A 16,566-nucleotide genomic window follows, 5' to 3' on the forward strand; every position below is an offset into this window, starting at 1 on the left:
CCACAACACTCCCTTCTGAGCCTGAGGAATTCAATATCCCAGAAAGTCATTAATAAACCCTTCCAAAAGGTGATTTAAGTGCAGGGAATGAGTGTGTGGCAGTAATTTATTTCATCCCTGCTGGCTTTTCTTCATCCCTGCCTCTCCATCAGGGAAGATGTTCCCGTGGATTTGGAGGAAAAGCGCTGCTGACATTGGAGTTGATTTGAATTCCTTTTTTTTCTGAGCTTTGCTGGGGTGTTGTTCCTTCTCTGCCTTTTTATTTAGTGCCCAGATAAATTCTGTGGCTCCAACAAATCAGCTGTTTGTCACCCTGAATAATTGCATATTCACAGATAAGCTTTATTCCCTTTACTGCCAGGCAATGCTCTGATTTAAGGAAAAAAAAGGATATGAATTCCCTGTGCTGTAAATTCCATCTGCCTATCTCAAAACCCCACTCCCAACCAGAATTTGCTTGGATCACATCACCAGCATTAAGCTCCTTATCAAGAGTTAAGGAGGAGAATAAAGTCTATAAAACTTTTCCAGAAACACTTCAAGTTTTGTGGCAGCTGGGGAAAACATTCTTAATAAATATCAGTGAAGAAATGAGGCACAAAAGCAGCATTTATGGGGAATAAATCTGGATTGTTAGGGTGGATGCTCCCAGTTTTCTGTTTGGAATGAGTGTTATTTTCTCTGAGTTTGCCTTGGATTGAATAGGCAGTGTTTTGTATAAATTAAAAATAAAAAGTCACTCTCAAATCTGTGTATTTAGATATAAACTCCCACCTGCCTACAGCCCCCTTTCCCTAGGTTACAACTGTGAAGTATTGGAAAACCCCTCTGGGTCAGGGAATTGTTAATATTCCATGGAAAAACATGTCTGGTGACTCACACAGGGATTATCTGGGTGGCACCAACACTGCCAGTAATTTCAGTCTTTATGGATAATTGTATTTAGCAAATGGAATTAAAAATGCTGAAGGGAGTATGATGGGGAGTCTGTTCCTGGCATGGCTGAGGAGTGGGATGAACTTTTGGTGGGCATGGGCAGTGCTCAGAGATCTGGGGTGGCATTTCCTCCTCTCCCTCTTTTCCCCTCTTCATTTTTATTCAGGTTTTGTGGCACAAAATCAGGATTTCTTTCCCATCCGTAAGTTGCTTCACATTCTGGCAGTGCTTTTCCTCTTTAAGGTTATTCCCTGTGCCATTCAAAAGTAAAACTTGTAGGATTTCCATCTCAAACCAGGTGTTCAGATACTGATAGTTGTAATTAAGGTTCCTTGACCTCTTCTCCTCTGAAGTCACTTCCAGGTACTGATGATTTTGTAATTTTCCATTTGATCTCACATTCTGCATTGTGCCTACAGCTGATTCTTCTAAATTTTGTTCCCCAGCTCCAAATTCCTACTCCTGTTTCAAAGAAGGATCCCTTTACCTGTATGTCAGGGATGGAGCTGTCACCTGCCTGAACATCTATCCCAGCTCCACTGAATTGGGTTTTTCATGGAAGGGGAAGGAGGCAGGAACTTAGAGAGCTGGGGGCAGCTGGAATAACTAATCCCAGACTGGTTTGGGGTGGAAGGGACACTAAGGATCATCCCATTCCATTCCTGCCATGGGCAGGGACACCTCCCACTGTCCCAGGCTGCTCCAGCCTGGCCTTGGGCACTGCCAGGGATCCAGGGGCAGCCCCAGCTGCTCTGGGCACCCTGTGCCAGGGCCTGCCCACCCTGCCAGGGAACAATTCCCAATTCCCAATATCCCATCCAGCCCTGCCTTCTGTCATTTTGAAGCCATTCCCTGTGTCCTGTCCCTCCATCTCTTGTCCCCAGTCCCTCTCCAGCTCTCCTGGAGCCCCTTTAGGTGCTGCAAGGGGCTCTGAGCTCTCCCCGGAGCCTTCTCATCCCCAGGTGAGCACCCCCAGCTCTCCCAGCCTGGCTCCAGCCCTGGAGCAGCTCCATGACCTCCCCTGGATTCACCCCAGCAGCTCCAGGTGCTGTTGGTGCCCCAGACAGAATTTAAAGTTCTGTAGCTGCAGATGCACAGGAGGAGATCGAATTAAGGTCTCGTTGGCATTTTCAACCCAGGCCTCTTCATCTGCATTTCCTAATCCTGTTCCTTGGCTGTTTGGGATTTAGCCTGGTAATCCATGGGAGATGTTGTGTGTAGGGATCTGAGCAGCTGGAGCAGCAGAGACAGTGACAAAGACGCTGTGATTTGCTTACAAAACCCTGCAGATCAGTTTCTTGTGCAGATAATGTCAGGTCTAAACCACATCACGTGGATTTGCCTCCTTTGTTGTGTATCCAGAGCTTGAGACAGCTTTGATATTTTTGTGTGTGTGTCACCATGATATTTTCTGAAAAATCCCTTCACCAGGAGTTCTTCTGGGAAGCTTCAGCTTCTCCCTGTTTTGCTGCTTTGGAATGTGGAGATTGTTTATCCAAACATGTGAATTGTTTTTAATTATTGACCAATCACAGCCAGCTGTGTCAGACTCTGAGTCAGTCAGGAGCTTTCATTATCATTCTTGTTAAGCTTTCTGATGTCTCCTTTCTCTTTTTTTAGTACAGTTTTAGTATAGCATTCTTTAATATAATATCATAAAGTAATAAATCAGCCTTCTGAGAACTTGGAGTCAGATTTTCATCTCTCACCTCGTCCTGGGGACCTCACAAACACCACGTGTGTGTATATTTATGGATTATTGCTGGATGTATAGGAATTTAAAGTGCTCCAGGCCGGGCTGGACAGGGCTTGGAGCAGCCTGGCATAGTGGAAGGTGTCCCTGCCCATGGCACAGGGATGGACTTTAAAGTCTCTTCCAACCCAAGCCATTCAATGATTCTCTGATAATACTTTATAAAACATTGAAATATATGATATTGATTTATCACAGTTGTGGTATAAATAGATATTTAAATATAAATATGGCTAATTGTCCTAAATCCAGCTGTAAAGCACTTTATTAACGCCTCCTGGGTTAACAGGAGAGCAGCCACAGCTTGGAAGTGCTGGGAATTGTGATAATTTTGGGGTCCCCTGTTTGGAGAGGAAAGATGAATCTGACTCCATGTTCTCAGAAGGCTAATTCATTATTTTATGATATTATATTAAAGAATGCTATACTAAACTACACTAAAGAATAGAGAAAGGATACTTACAGAAGGCTTAAAAAGACACTAATAAAAAACTTGTGACTCTCTCCAGAGCCTTGACACAGCCTGACTGTGATTGGTCATTAAGTTAAAACAATCCACATGAAACCAATCAAACAATGACCAGTTGGTAAACAATGTTCAAACCACATTCCAAAGCAGCAAACACAGGAGAAGCAAATCAGATAATTATTGTTTTCATTTTCCTCTGAGGCTTCTCAGCTTGTCAGGAGAGGAAATCCTGGCAAAGGGGATTTTTCAGAAAATATGATGGTGACAGGGAATGGCATTCCCACATCTCCCAGTTTTGGGAATTCTTTCAGTGGAAACATTAATATTCAGAATTTTTATCTATTTGAATGCACTGCTGAGATCCAAGTGCCAGTGATGCAGCCCCAGGCAGCCTGGCCTTGGCTCCCAGTGAATCCCTGGACAAACAGCAGAGCCAAACTGAGGGGAGAGGCAGAGAAGTGTGCTGAACCCCACAGGCAGAAGGTGCCAGGGATGGAAACTCTTCCTGCCACTCTGGGTGCTGAAATCTGGGATCCCAGCTCCTGTCTGCAGCCACTTCAGCAGCTCAGTTTGTGTGCTGAGGGTCACTTGCCAGCCTGTCTTGTTCCTTCCTTTCATGTTAATTTTCTCATTTTAATTCCAATGAAAGACTGAATTTCAAAAGGCACAAATGTTAAAAAAAATAAAACACAACCCAAAATTCTTCCCAGTTGCTCATGGAGATCCTGTTGTGGCTCCTGGTGGAGAGTGGGATCTTGGAGGAGATTTCATGGCTTAATTCAGCTTTCAGAGCTGTCCTGGGCCTTTAAGCATCCTTCCTGCTCCACACTGCCCAATTAGTATGGATCAGGTGGCCTTGAGATGCCTCTGGTTAATTAACAGAGGCTGAACACAGTCCTGCCTTTGTGGGATTGTGTGGCAACAGTGAATAGGAGAGGGAAAATGTGCAAAATTAATTAGCTTTCCATAGAATCTGTGGTTTTTAGGCTTGTTTAGGAGTGAGGATGGCTCTTGGATAAAGGGAATCAGGTCCCTGGTCTGTCCTGCAGCCTCTGCCAGCACCAAGGCAGGTATTGATGTGAAACAGCCAGAAATCAGATTGGAGGGAGAACTCAAACAGGGAAGAGTAAAAGATTTTGGTTAAGAAAAAATATGTTAATGTTGTTTTTTGGGTTTTTTTTTGTTTATTTTTTTTATTAAAGGAAGCACTCTGGGGAGTGCTTACTGGAGGAGCTGTGGTGTTGGGTAATGCTGCCTGTGGGGGCATCAAATCAGCTTCAGTCCCACCTGACTCCATCACAAATGGACAAAATTTTGACTCGAGTTGTACTTCCATTAATTTTTCAAATGGTGCTCATGAGAGCACAGCTTTGGGTTTGCAGGTGCACCAGGAAATAAAAGCTTTTTTGGGGAAAAAAAGCATTAGAAAATAAAATGCGGCTGGAGAAACTGGAGTGCAGGAATACAATGGAGTCAGTGGCAGGAGCTGCTCTAGCTTTGGATTGGGATAAAATGTGTTGTTTGGAGTTAAATTTTCCTTTTGATTTTCTTTAATGTGGGCACAGACCACGTGAAGGGAATTAAAAATAATCTCCTGCTTGTATTAGCATAGGAAAGGAGTTCAGTATTCCCTGGTTTCTGAGGATTCTTGTCAGGAATGTCTCTGTGTGTGTTCATTGCTCATCCTTTGCTTTCCTGCAGTGGTAGAAATGGGGCAGGATTTGGGGTTTTTCTTCCCCAGTTCTGCAAAACTTATTGAAAGGTGATGTCAATGTGAAAACCTTTGGGGCTCTGATTACTTCCTAATTCCCAATATCCCATCCAGCCCTGCCCTCTGGCACTCTGAAGCCATTCCTGTGTCCTGTCCCTCCATCCCTTGTCCCCAGTCCCTCTCCAGCTCTCCTGTATTGGTTCCTCTGGGTCTGGATTTGAAGGCACTTCAAATGGTAGTTTCATGTTCAGACTCAGGTGTTTATTATTTGTTATCAGTAAAACAGCCTCACTACTGTGAGTTCAGCATTAGAAGGCACAAAATGGCAACAATCTCTTGTTCCAAGGGCTTTTCAGACTAAACTATCCAGTTAAGAGCTGACACCTGGATTATTTCCCCTTTTAACCCAATAACTGATCCCACAGAGCTGCAATGGGGACTTTTCTGCCCAATGACAAAATGCCACCCAAAGCCATGGAGAAGGAGGAAGAAGCAGCATGAAGAAGAAACCCAGGGTGACACCCTGTGCCCTCCATCTTGCTTCCATCCACAGCACACTAAAAATCCCCAAACCTCAATTTTTCACCCAGTGATACACCTACACTGCTCTCTATAATCTATTGCACACTTTTGTGGATGTTATATATTCCAGTCTATCTTGAAATCTGGGAAACTTTCTCCATGAATGAGGGTCAGAGTCAGTGCTCCCCTGGGGGTCAGGGCACCCCAGAGCAGACAGGGAAATATTCCCAGTGCTCTGGGTTTCCGTATCCTGGAGTCCCTTTAGGCCCTGGCAGGGGCTCTGAGCTCTCCCTGGAGCCTTCTCCTCTCCAGGTGAGCACCCCCAGCTCTCCCAGCCTGGCTCTAGAGGGGCTCCAGCCCTGGGGCATCTCCATGGCCTCCTCTGGACTCACTTCAAAAGCTCCAGGTCTCAGATCAGACACCCACTGCAGATGGGGTAGAAAACCTGTTGCCATTTCTTCCCATTTGATTTAACATCAAATCCCTCCTCTTTTTCCCCCAGTAAAATCCTTGTTCTGGACACAGAGGAAGGCATTTCCTGGAGTTCCATGCTCTTGGCACATGTGGGAGCTTCAGGTCTTCTCCTGGTAGGACCTGCTGGGTGTTTTCTGTCAGGTGCCAGGAGCAGCTTTTGGCCTCTGCCAAATGCACTTTTCAGGCAGGGAAGGGTGTTCTCTTTTTAATTGAGATTTATGAAATGAATTTAGAAACCTCTCAAGAAGCAGCTTTTGCTCAGGCTGAAAATCCCAGTGGTATCAGAGGGATCTTTATCCAGAGCTTTCCATGCAGAGCTGGATTCCTCTGGAGACAGGGGGAGTTTATTAACATCTCATTTACTGTCAGAAGTCCCCCTGCCCTTGTCTCTGGGCTCCTTTGCTACACCCCAAGCAGAGGAGCTGGGTTGTTGGATTTCTTTCAAGTGTGTGTTGTAAAATCCACTGGAGTTAGGCCAGAGCACCCCTGCTAGGGAATTGCATCTCCTCCACCTGTCCAAAGCACCTGGATGCATGGAAATCTCCATGAGAATCCCAAGGACACTCAGAAGGATGGGAGCTGTAAGATATTTTCAGCTGTCAGAGAAGAAATTCTTCACTGGCAAGGTGGGCAGGCCCTGGCACAGGGTGCCCAGAGCAGCTGGGGCTGCCCCTGGATCCCTGGCAGTGCCCAAGGCCAGGCTGGATGGGGCTTGGAGCCACCTGGGATAGAGTGGGAGGTGTCCCTGCCCATGGCAGGGGTGGAATAGGATGATCCTTAATATCCCTTCCAACCCAAACCATGCTTCTTCCAAGAGAGTTCTGTAGTTCCCTGTTTTCCAGCTGCCTTTCCAGCACTTTCCCAGCTTTTCCCCATTCTTTGGGCACCTCCTTCTCCTCAATCAAGCTCCCAGTGGTGGGAAAAGCCACTCCAGCAGTGCCATGGTCACCAGCAGGACATGTGGCAAAGGCAGCATCAAACAGAAAAAACTTCCCCAAATTTGCTTCATCCTGGGATTTTCTTTCTTTAATTTATTGTTATTATTTTTGGCATTGGTGCATTGAGTGGATGATCAGGTTTTCAAGAGTCACTGATAAAATGTTAATTTCTAAATCTGCCCCTCTCAGGTTATGCAGGTGTTGGGATTTAAATATTTCCTATTTCCAGTTGGATTAAACCTATCTATGAGATATTTTAATTTTTTTTACGCTCTCTAAGCGGATTCTCCAGCTGATCTGTCAGTTATGAAAGAAAGGAAAAAAGAAAAACAAACATTTTTTTTCCTGTAATCTTAGATATTTTCCAGGGTTTCACAGATATGAAAAGGAAGGATCTAAGCAAATCCATAATTTATTATTTGCCCTGGTGGATTTGGAGGCTCTATTAGAGACATGCAGGCTGGATGTGGATTTTTCATGGCACCTGGGACAACAGAGAGTTCATAGGGGAGAACTCAGGAGCTCCAAGTTGTCTCTTCCCAGATCCAGCCTTGTTCCTAATTTCCCAATATCTGTTTGTTTACTGTTCCCACTTTCCAGAGGCTCTACAGCCACCCTGGGGCAAGGAACCCGTGGAATCTGCTTTGCCAGGCATTTTCTTTGTTGCAGACAGCTTGGGACCAATGGGTTGGTGGTTGTCCTTCACTTCCTGGGCGGAGAAAATGCAATCAAATAATTCTGACTGAAATTTAATTAAAATTTGGGCATTGGGGGTGGTTTTACTGTGGGTGGAGGTGGCTCAGCTCAAGTCCCTCTTCCCAAGCTGTGTTCCTGACAGCCTGAACCAAGTGATTTTTGGGATGGATCTTCCCGTGGATGAGTTTGCTGGTTTGTGCTGAGGGCTTTGCTTTCAGTGCTGGATTCTTTGGGAGAAGCTTGGAAGGAGTGTATGTGGCTCTCTGGTCTTTCGGGCATCTCCTCTTGGGAATTTGTTCATCAATTTCCAAAATTCCCTAATTCTCACCCACAAATCACTACTTACAGACATGTATGGGCTAATTTTGGTGTGAATGAACCCCAGAATGAAAATCCAGCTTGATGCTTACTCAAAAATATTCCATGACTTCCACCCTTCAACCTGAAGAAGTTAACACAAACAATGCCTTTTTACCTGTAAAAACAGGGAAAAAATATTATCAGCAATTATATTAAGGAAAACCTAAATATTAATTACCCTGATGAGTGTTTTCCCTTTGATTCCAACATTTCCCTGCTGGATTTTCCCATAGTGTTGCCCACAGTGACACCTGCTGGAATCTGGGACAGGGTTGGCATGCAGGTCCTGCTGAGTGAGTCCTGCCAGGGATTAATTAGGAAAAAAAAAATGAAGGGAACACTTTATGAGGTGATGGAGACATCTGTGGCCACCCAAGGAATGGCCACCAGGCTTGGAATGCTGGGAATATCAGCTGGAGACCCTCCATCCATGGGATCGATGGTTAAAACCCAGCTTTAAAGCAAAGGTCAAACATGAAGATGGGGAGATCCTCTTCCCATCCCCAGACCTCCTCAAAGTATGGCTGGGTCCTTTTCCAGGGAATTTATTTCCCTTGGGAAATGGGGTTTCTCACACTTGAGGCTTTGTGCCTCTCTGGTTTTCAACATCCCCTCAGAGGGATGGATTTGAAATTCCCCATTCTCAGGGTGGCATTTGCAGTGTTTGGGTTGTAATAATGGGAATTGAAAAGTGTCCTCAAGATGGAAAAAGCCATTTCTTAATCCATGGGATGGGCATGTTGCCAGCTTTAAGCTGCTGCTGTCCCAGGATTTTCCCTGTGTGGGATGGGATCCCATCTCCATTGGGGTCAGACCCCTCTGTTTGTAAATCCAAATGGCCATTTCCCACATTCCTGCAGAAAAAGCCATGCAGAGTAGAATTCAGAGTTTAAATAAGCCCCGGTGAAGGAATTTTGGGGTCATTGTGTCCTTGCCTGGTAAGGAAGGGGTCAGCTGTGCCTTGTGCTAAAAATCTGACATAGATTACATTTCCCAGCCTTGCCCTGGTTTTGTTTTTGGTTTTTTTTTTTAGGACTGATATAAGAGATGCTCCCAAAAAGTCTGCCCTAAAGCACAAAATAGCTGGGAAAAATCCAATATTTCTGAGTGGGGTCATTGCATGAGAGATTGATTGAAGTGTTGCTGCTGCAGGGGCAGTTCTTGATGTGCTTCATCCTTCAGAAATCTCAACTTTTACCATCTTCTGAATTCAGGATGTGATTTATTTTTATTCTTCACACCTTCCTCTTTAGTTACCTTCCTCTTTAGTTACCAGTTGTCCAAAATCCTGGAATAAGTTGGAGGCAATGGAAATGTCCTGTAAAATTTTCCTCCAGGCAAAGCTGGAATAGGCTCCTGCAGCTCCAGCCACATCAATTTTAGCAGCAGAGATTCTGTTAAACAGTAAAAATTACTGATTTCTGCACTTAGGGAGCAGATATTTTGCATTTCTATTGTAAAACACAGGTTTTATCCCAATTTTCCAAATTCTGTTGTCAAGGAGACGGTGACAACCCAGGTGAGTGGCTTAAGGCAAAGGCAGCTTCTTTTTCATTTGGGAGAAGTTTTTATTGATGTTTCAAAAATTGAGATTTCACCTTTTCCCAGTTTATGCACAGAGTGAAAGTTCACTTGCTGCTTTAATAAATATATTTGGAGCAAACATTTGATCTTATGGAAGTGTGATTCACTTCCAGAATTCCTTGTTGAGCAGACTGGGAATAGAGGCTGAGTTTGTGTCATGTGGGTTGATAAAATACTGCATTTTTTTGTACCTTTTGGGGAGTTGATGAGAGAAATCAAGGGAAAAGAAGGATCTTTTCCAGCAACAGCCAAAATCCATGGGGATATAACAGGGAATATGAATGTTTAATTCACCTGCCAAACCTAGGGCTGGTTGTCACCTGCACAGAACCCTCAAAGTGGAAGCAATTGGTGAATTCAGGGGTATAAACTGGGAAAATGACCTGTTCCAGTGGAAGTCTGTTGAGGATGAATAAATCCAATGCTTTCTGTGATTTCCCTTCCAGTAAAGTTGGTTTTCAGTGATAATTTGAAGTGCATTTTCATATGGAGATGTAGAGTCTCCTCTTCAGTCTAGACCACAAAAAGAAAATACATTTCATAGCAGGTGACTGGAAAAGTGGCTGAATATATTGAATTAATGTGCATTTTTTTATTCCTCCTGATCGATTCTGAAATGAGTTTGGATCCTGGTGGCAATGCAAATGCCTGGGGTGAATAAGCATGTGAAATTTGGAGGAAATGAAGGAAAAGAAATGAAACAAATGTGTTGATTTAAGTTGTTTACTTCCAGTTTCATTTTGGCAAGGAATTGATTCCCACTCTAATAACTGTGGAACAGACCTGTGGATTTAGGGAGGGCAATGGGATTTCTACAAACATTCTTCCATTATGATGAGCGAAACAAAATCAGAGCTGTTTGGGAAAGGATTGAAGAGCAGCTCTTTGTGCATTTCAATGAAATTTAATTAAACCCCCATGGACTTGAGCTGCTGGTGATTGGTTTTGTGGTGCTGTGCCATCATGGGGTTCTGTTTCTGGTTGGATTTCCTAAAGTTCCTGTGTTTAATGTCCAAAGGAGGCTGGGAATGTCATGGAATTATAGAGATTTCAATCCTACAAAAGCCTAAAATTACATTAATGTGACTGGCCCAGGCTGCACAAAGTCTTAAGTTTTTTAATTGTGTTTTTATTTTTGCTGAATTTTACTGTTTGCTAGTTTTTACTCAGGGTGACTGATGAATTGATTCCACTCTGTTGCCTGGGGATCTTTTTTCTAATTACTGATTCTCAGCTAATTCTCCACATTTCACAGTCATTATCTGTGAATCTGGTACTATTTAAATTCCTAAGCAAAGCTTTTTGGGGGTTTTGACCCCAATTTGTGGCTTGATCTGTAGCCTAATCCCACTACTGCCCTTTACCCAACTAGTTTATCTGTTATCTCCCCTGGGAATGAATCCTAATTTTTCCCATATCAGTTCATCTTGTTTTCCTGGAAAATCTTGTTGCTACACTCCTCTCCCATTTCTCCTGACCCCATGCTGCTCTCACCCTCTGTCATCCCTCTGCTCTCTTAATCTTTGAACTCTTTGAGTTCTCCCTCTTGATCTTTGAGGTTGGTCTTGACCTTTTGCCTTCTTCACCTCCCTCTCTATCTCTGAACTTCAGCATCCTAAACCTCCCCAAATTCCTGTTTCTTCTCAGCAGGCAGTCCTTAAAAAAGAGCCAAGTTTGAAGCACAACAAATCCTCAGCCACACAGGCCAGCTCCTGCTCTCCAGCCAGTCCAGGGGCCTTCCAGGAATGGCTGAAGGAAAGGGCCAGGATCTCCTCCCATCTCGTGCACCTTCCCTTTGGGAAGCAGGAGCCTGGGCCATCGTTTGCCAAACATGGTCCCTTATCCACCTTGCTGCCTTTTAATTATCCCTGAAAATTACACTCAGCAGAAGTTGGGTTGAAGTCCAGTAGAATGGGAAAAAAGGAGATAAAAGCACAGCCAAAAGGACAATGCCATGTTTTTCATGACTAGGAGAGGAAACCATTGAGGTTTATCCCTAGTTTGTGTCCTTCTCCTTAGTACTGCTTGGTTTAGGGGGATTCTGAGATGAGCTGTGTTTGTTCTATGGCAAATCTAATAAATCCTCCCTGATTGCTCACAAATGCTCCTAATTATCCACTGTTAATTGGCATGAGGAGAGTTTTGTGAGGGTTGGATGTTCAGGTGTAAAGACCTTGACTTTGGTGGTGTAAAAGTAAACCAAACTGCTCAGCTGTGGGCTCTGGGTCATGGAAATGCCAGAGATGTGGAGCTGCTGCTTCTTTCCATGAGATAATTCAACCTTCAGGCAGCTTCTGAATTATCACAACAGTAGTGTCTTATTTATACCTCAATGCAAAAAACTTGAATTCCTGGTGGAAATTCAGCCTGGGTTTCAGGACCAGCAGTTTCACCTGAGGAGTTGTCAGAGCTTTGGTCAGAGTTGGAAAAGTCACAGTTTGGAGATGGCCTTTTGCTCTAAATTGGAATGTGTTGAGTTTCTCTCTTCCACAGTTCCCATGAATAACTTTATTCCCATCTCCTGTCTTGTCCTAGCAGCTCAGCTGGGAGAGGGCTGGGTCCAGCTCAGTTTGTGGAGTTTTTTGCCTTTGAGACACTGAAATGGGAGGAGGTTTTGAGGAAAAGGAAGAGCAGGAGGATGCCAGCCCTATCTCCTTCCCTCTTGCTCACTCTCAGCACACCAGAGGGAACAGCAGTGCCAAAAACCAAAAGAAACAACCAGAAATTAAAGCAATCATTTAACCAAAGAGCTTCAAATTAAGGACATTTCTCACATCTTTGCACTTCAGGAACAGCAGGGCCCTGTTGTTTATTCCTTTGGTTTATCCATTTCAGTGTGTATCCCATAGATTAGGTGGAGGCTGTACCTGCTTTTGCTTCAATGAAATAGTTGTTGAATATCCTTTTTTTACTCTTCTCATACATCCTTTTAGATTCCTTTTCCCTGGAGCAATCCCTGTTCCTGAGTCTTCAGCAGCACAGATTATATCTTGATATAATACAGGTTTTATCTTGTTGAGGACAGATGAACTCATTGTGGGGAGTCATCTCTTAAATCATAGTTTAGTTTTAAGCAGTTGTTCTTGGACCAGGGAGTTGGATCAATAATCCTCATGTGTCCCAACTATTTCCAACCCTAGAATTCCAGGATTTTTATTATTCTGGAAGCTGAGCTGTGTCCATGCACAGCCAGCCCCTTTTGGAGGTGTATTAAGAGCCTCGCTCAGGCATGGTTTTGCAGGAATTGGAAGGAATCCATAAAGGCAGAAGGCCCCACAATTGGAGAGGACAGCCAGAGTGTCCAGCTCATTCCCAGGAGTGTTTTCCTCAATGCTGTCACAGCCCATTAAGGAGCCACAGTGAATTAGTGCAGAGGAAATGTCTCCCAAAAGGATTGGACAGGGAGACAGGCTCCTGTCACTGTCACAGCACAGCTTTTGCTCTAAAGTACATACTCAGTGCTGGTGGGATAGCAAAGAGCTGTATCTTTAAGGAGGAAGAGTAAGTTTGTAATGCTATCAGTTTGAAAAACTAAACAAAAAAAATTGCTGCAGGATATTGCAGCTCAGTTAGAGCCAGCTGAGTGAAAATGACAGGATCATGGAATGGTTTGGGTGGGAAGGGACTTTAAAGTCCATCCTGTTCCACACCTTCCACTGTCCCAGGCTGCTCCCAGCCCCAGTGTCCAGCCTGGCCTTGGGCACTGCCAGGGATGCAGGGACAGCCCCAGCTGCTCTGGGCACCCTGTGCCAGGGCCTGCCCACCCTGCCAGGGAACAATTCCTCATTCCCAATATCCCATCCATCCCTGCCCTCTGGCACTGGGAAGCCATTCCCTGTGTCCTGTCCCTCCATCCCTTGGAAATAGTTTTCTCTCCATCTTTCTTGCAGGCTCCCTTCAGGTCCTAGAAGGTCACAATGAGGTCCCCTTCCTCATCTCCTTTCTCAATTCTGTGTTCCATAATTATTGTCAAATTAAGGACGTGAGTTAACCCTCTCTTCCCCTCCTCATTTCCCACTTGTTGCCCTCTAGTTAAGCTGCTTCTTGGGTCTTGAGATGTCTTAAGTGTCAAAATTTAGGGATAAATGAGGAGAGGACCAGAAAAGCATAATCTTCCCCTCTGGCTATTTCAAGCAGCAGCATTTTTAGATAATCCCTGGGAGTAGGACACACTGTAAAACCAGGGAAACAAATCTGTGTGATTTTTAAGTTCAGTACAGAAGACTGATATTTACCTGCTTGGTTTTCCACCGTTTTCAGCAAATAAATATATTTTTCCATTTATTTTGTTTGCATACCTGTTGTCATTTTAGGATGTTTAAGGCAGCAAATCCTGAACAGGGAAAATAGATCTTCTAAAAGCTGCTTCTGTTTGGAGTTTTGCTGTCAGTTCTGTGAATATTTTTTAAAGCACCAGCAAAATAACCATATTTAGGTTATTTTTATTTTATTTCAAAAACACCCTGGATGCAATGGGTGGGACATGGAGAACTGTCATCAACCCTGTGTTGCTGTCACTGGTTTTTGTGGTCCAAACCCAGCTCCAGCTTTGAAGTCCTCATTTCAAAGCCACCTTTGTGCCTCTGCTCCCCTGAGGGGACCTTTGGCGCCGTGGGTCACGGAGCATTCCAAACTCCCTGGTTCCCACTTTTTCCCAGATGTTCTCAGCATAAACAGTCAGAGGCGTCCAGGGAGAGGAAAAATGAGCTTTTTCTCAAGTTTAACTGTTGGGTTGGTCTCTAGAGTGAAGGTTTCTCCGTGAGGCCTGGTCCAGCTTAAACATCTTGTTTTTAGTCAAGGATTCCTCACAAGACCAGGGCAGACTCTCAAAAATCTCAATTTTAGTCAAGGTTTCTCCACACAACCTGGTCAGCTCTCAAACGTCTCATTTTTAGTTGAGGTTTCTTCACAAGGCCGGGGTAGGCTCTCAAACATCTCAATTTTAGTCAAGGTTTCTCCATGAGGCCTGATTGAGGTTTTTCCATGAGGCCTGATCAAGGTTTCTCCACACAACCTGGTCAGCTCTCAAACATCTCATTTTTAGTCAAGGTTTTGCCATGAGGGCTGGGTGGGATCTTTAACATCTTGTTTTTAGTCAAAGTTTTTTCTTGAGGCCTGGTTGAGGTTTCTCCATGAGGCCTAATTGAGATTTAGTCCATGAAGCCTGGTTGAGCTCTCCAACATCTCATTTTTAGTTGTGGTTTCTCTATGAGGCCTGGTCAGGCTCTCAGACATCTCATTTTTGGTGGTATTTAGGAGCAGAAGCTCCAGCTGAAGTTTGTGACTGATCAGCCGAACTCAGTGGGCCAAAGTGCTCAGCCAGATTTGAAGGTCTGAAGTAGCAAAGGTGATGGATTTTTGTGTGGTGGGTGAGATGTGTCCTGGTGTGTTGGGGAGAAAGAAATTAATCACACATTTAACTGTTCTGAGATGGATGGATGGGGGTGGTCACTGAAATATTGTTTGTACATTGCTTTGGGTCCTGTATTTATGGGAGATTTTCATCCTGGGGAGCACTGGAACTTGAAAAAGTTTATTGACAGAACTTGGTGCTGTTGGGCCCCACTGTTCCTAATTTTGTCCATTTTCAATATAAGTTGGTCTCATAAAAATCCAGTCACTCCTGAAGAGAACTTGCATTGGGTATTTCTTGACTAAAAGAAATGTCCCTGTCCACTCATTGGCATTCTGCACGGAATGAGGGAATTCACAAAATGGGATAGTTGCCTTTTTTAGAGCACATCTGACTCAGTAGTGAGATTGGTACTTCTCCTGTGGGGTACCTGAAGCAGGTCAGGAAGACCTATCCATGTCTTATCCTCTCAAACCTGCTGTGTGAATATTCTTCCCTCCCTCGGTGCTGGGATTTTTTTTTGCTCACTTTAAGTAAAACAGACAATAGAAGTAAAGGGAATAAAAAACCCTGGTATTTTTATAGGAGCTGTTCTTACTGGACAAACAGAAATCTCCAGGGGAGGCACCTGATGGAGGGCTTCAAAGGGAGGAAGAGCTTCACTTTTGTTCATTTAGGTTGGAAATGCTATTTTGTGGAAGATTCCAGCTTCTCTGTATGCTGAGGGTCAGGATGGGAGGAAACAGCCTCAACTGTGCCAGGGGAGGCTCAGCTTGGACAGCAGCAGCAATTTCCTGCATGCAAAGGGTGTTCAGGCCTTGGCAGGGGCTGCCCAGGGAGCTTTGCAGTGCCCAGCCCTGCAGGTGTCCCAGCAAGGGCTGGAGGTGGCACTCAGTGCTCTGGGCTGGGCACAAGGTGGGAATGAGTCACCACGTGGACTCCTTGCTCTTGGGAGGTCTTTTCCAACCTCAGTCATTCTGGGATTCTGTGAACTTTTGCCAAAAAGCTTCTTCAGAGATCTTTGATGGTACCAGAGGTACCTGAGGAGGTATTGCTGCCTCTCAAGTCGGGCTAAAAGCAAGAGCCTTGTTTTTATTTCCACTTCCATGCGCTCTGAGTGAGCTCTTGGGCACTTTGCCTGCCCAGAATGGTGCTCTGACACTGGGCAAGTAGCAAGAATCCCATTAGAAGGGCAAAGCACACGGACGAGCTGATTTGTGTTAGAAAACAAGGATTTTAAGAGCAGGAACTCTGCTAAAGGATGGGAAGGATGGGTTGATTCAAGCACGAAAAATTGTGTGTGGAATTAGCTGTGAAAGAAATGGCTTGGAATACATAAGCATGAGGATGTGGGTGGCAGGGAGGGCGTGGAAAGAGGCACCAGTGAGGAGCAGGTCAAGCAAAATGAAAGCTCTGGGCACTCAAGGAGAGACTAGAGGAATGTGATTGGAATGTTGGAAGAACTTGGCTGAGATTAGAGCTCGGTTTAGAAAAGAAGAGAGGCAACTTTAGGTGCTTTGAAGCTCAAGTTTGTGTTCCTCCCGTTACTTTGGAGGAGTTCTGGGTGGGAAGTTTGGGAAGAGCCATGTGTGGGAATGATTGGGAAGATTTAGGGGTGGAATGGTGGAATGGAATTGATGGGTTAGAAGGTTGGGAGAACTTGTGGGTGGGAATTGGTTACAGCAGCAGGACTGAGACTCTATTCTGCAGTTGGTGCTGGTGGTAGTTGGTGAGCAAGACCAAGAAATGGCCTTTTAGGGAGCAGGTTTA

General features: G+C 44.6%; 1 protein-coding gene across 3 annotated transcripts in view; it reads left to right on the top strand.

Moving 5' to 3' along the window:
• The window catches only part of PRKG1 (protein kinase cGMP-dependent 1), a 412,591-nt gene that overhangs the window by 298,539 nt on the left and 97,486 nt on the right, over positions 1–16,566 (top strand). The gene's annotated exons all lie outside the window — the stretch shown is intronic.

This window comes from Molothrus ater, chromosome 8, assembly GCF_012460135.2.
Source record: "Molothrus ater isolate BHLD 08-10-18 breed brown headed cowbird chromosome 8, BPBGC_Mater_1.1, whole genome shotgun sequence".
In the NCBI taxonomy this organism is placed as follows: Eukaryota; Metazoa; Chordata; class Aves; order Passeriformes; family Icteridae; genus Molothrus; species Molothrus ater.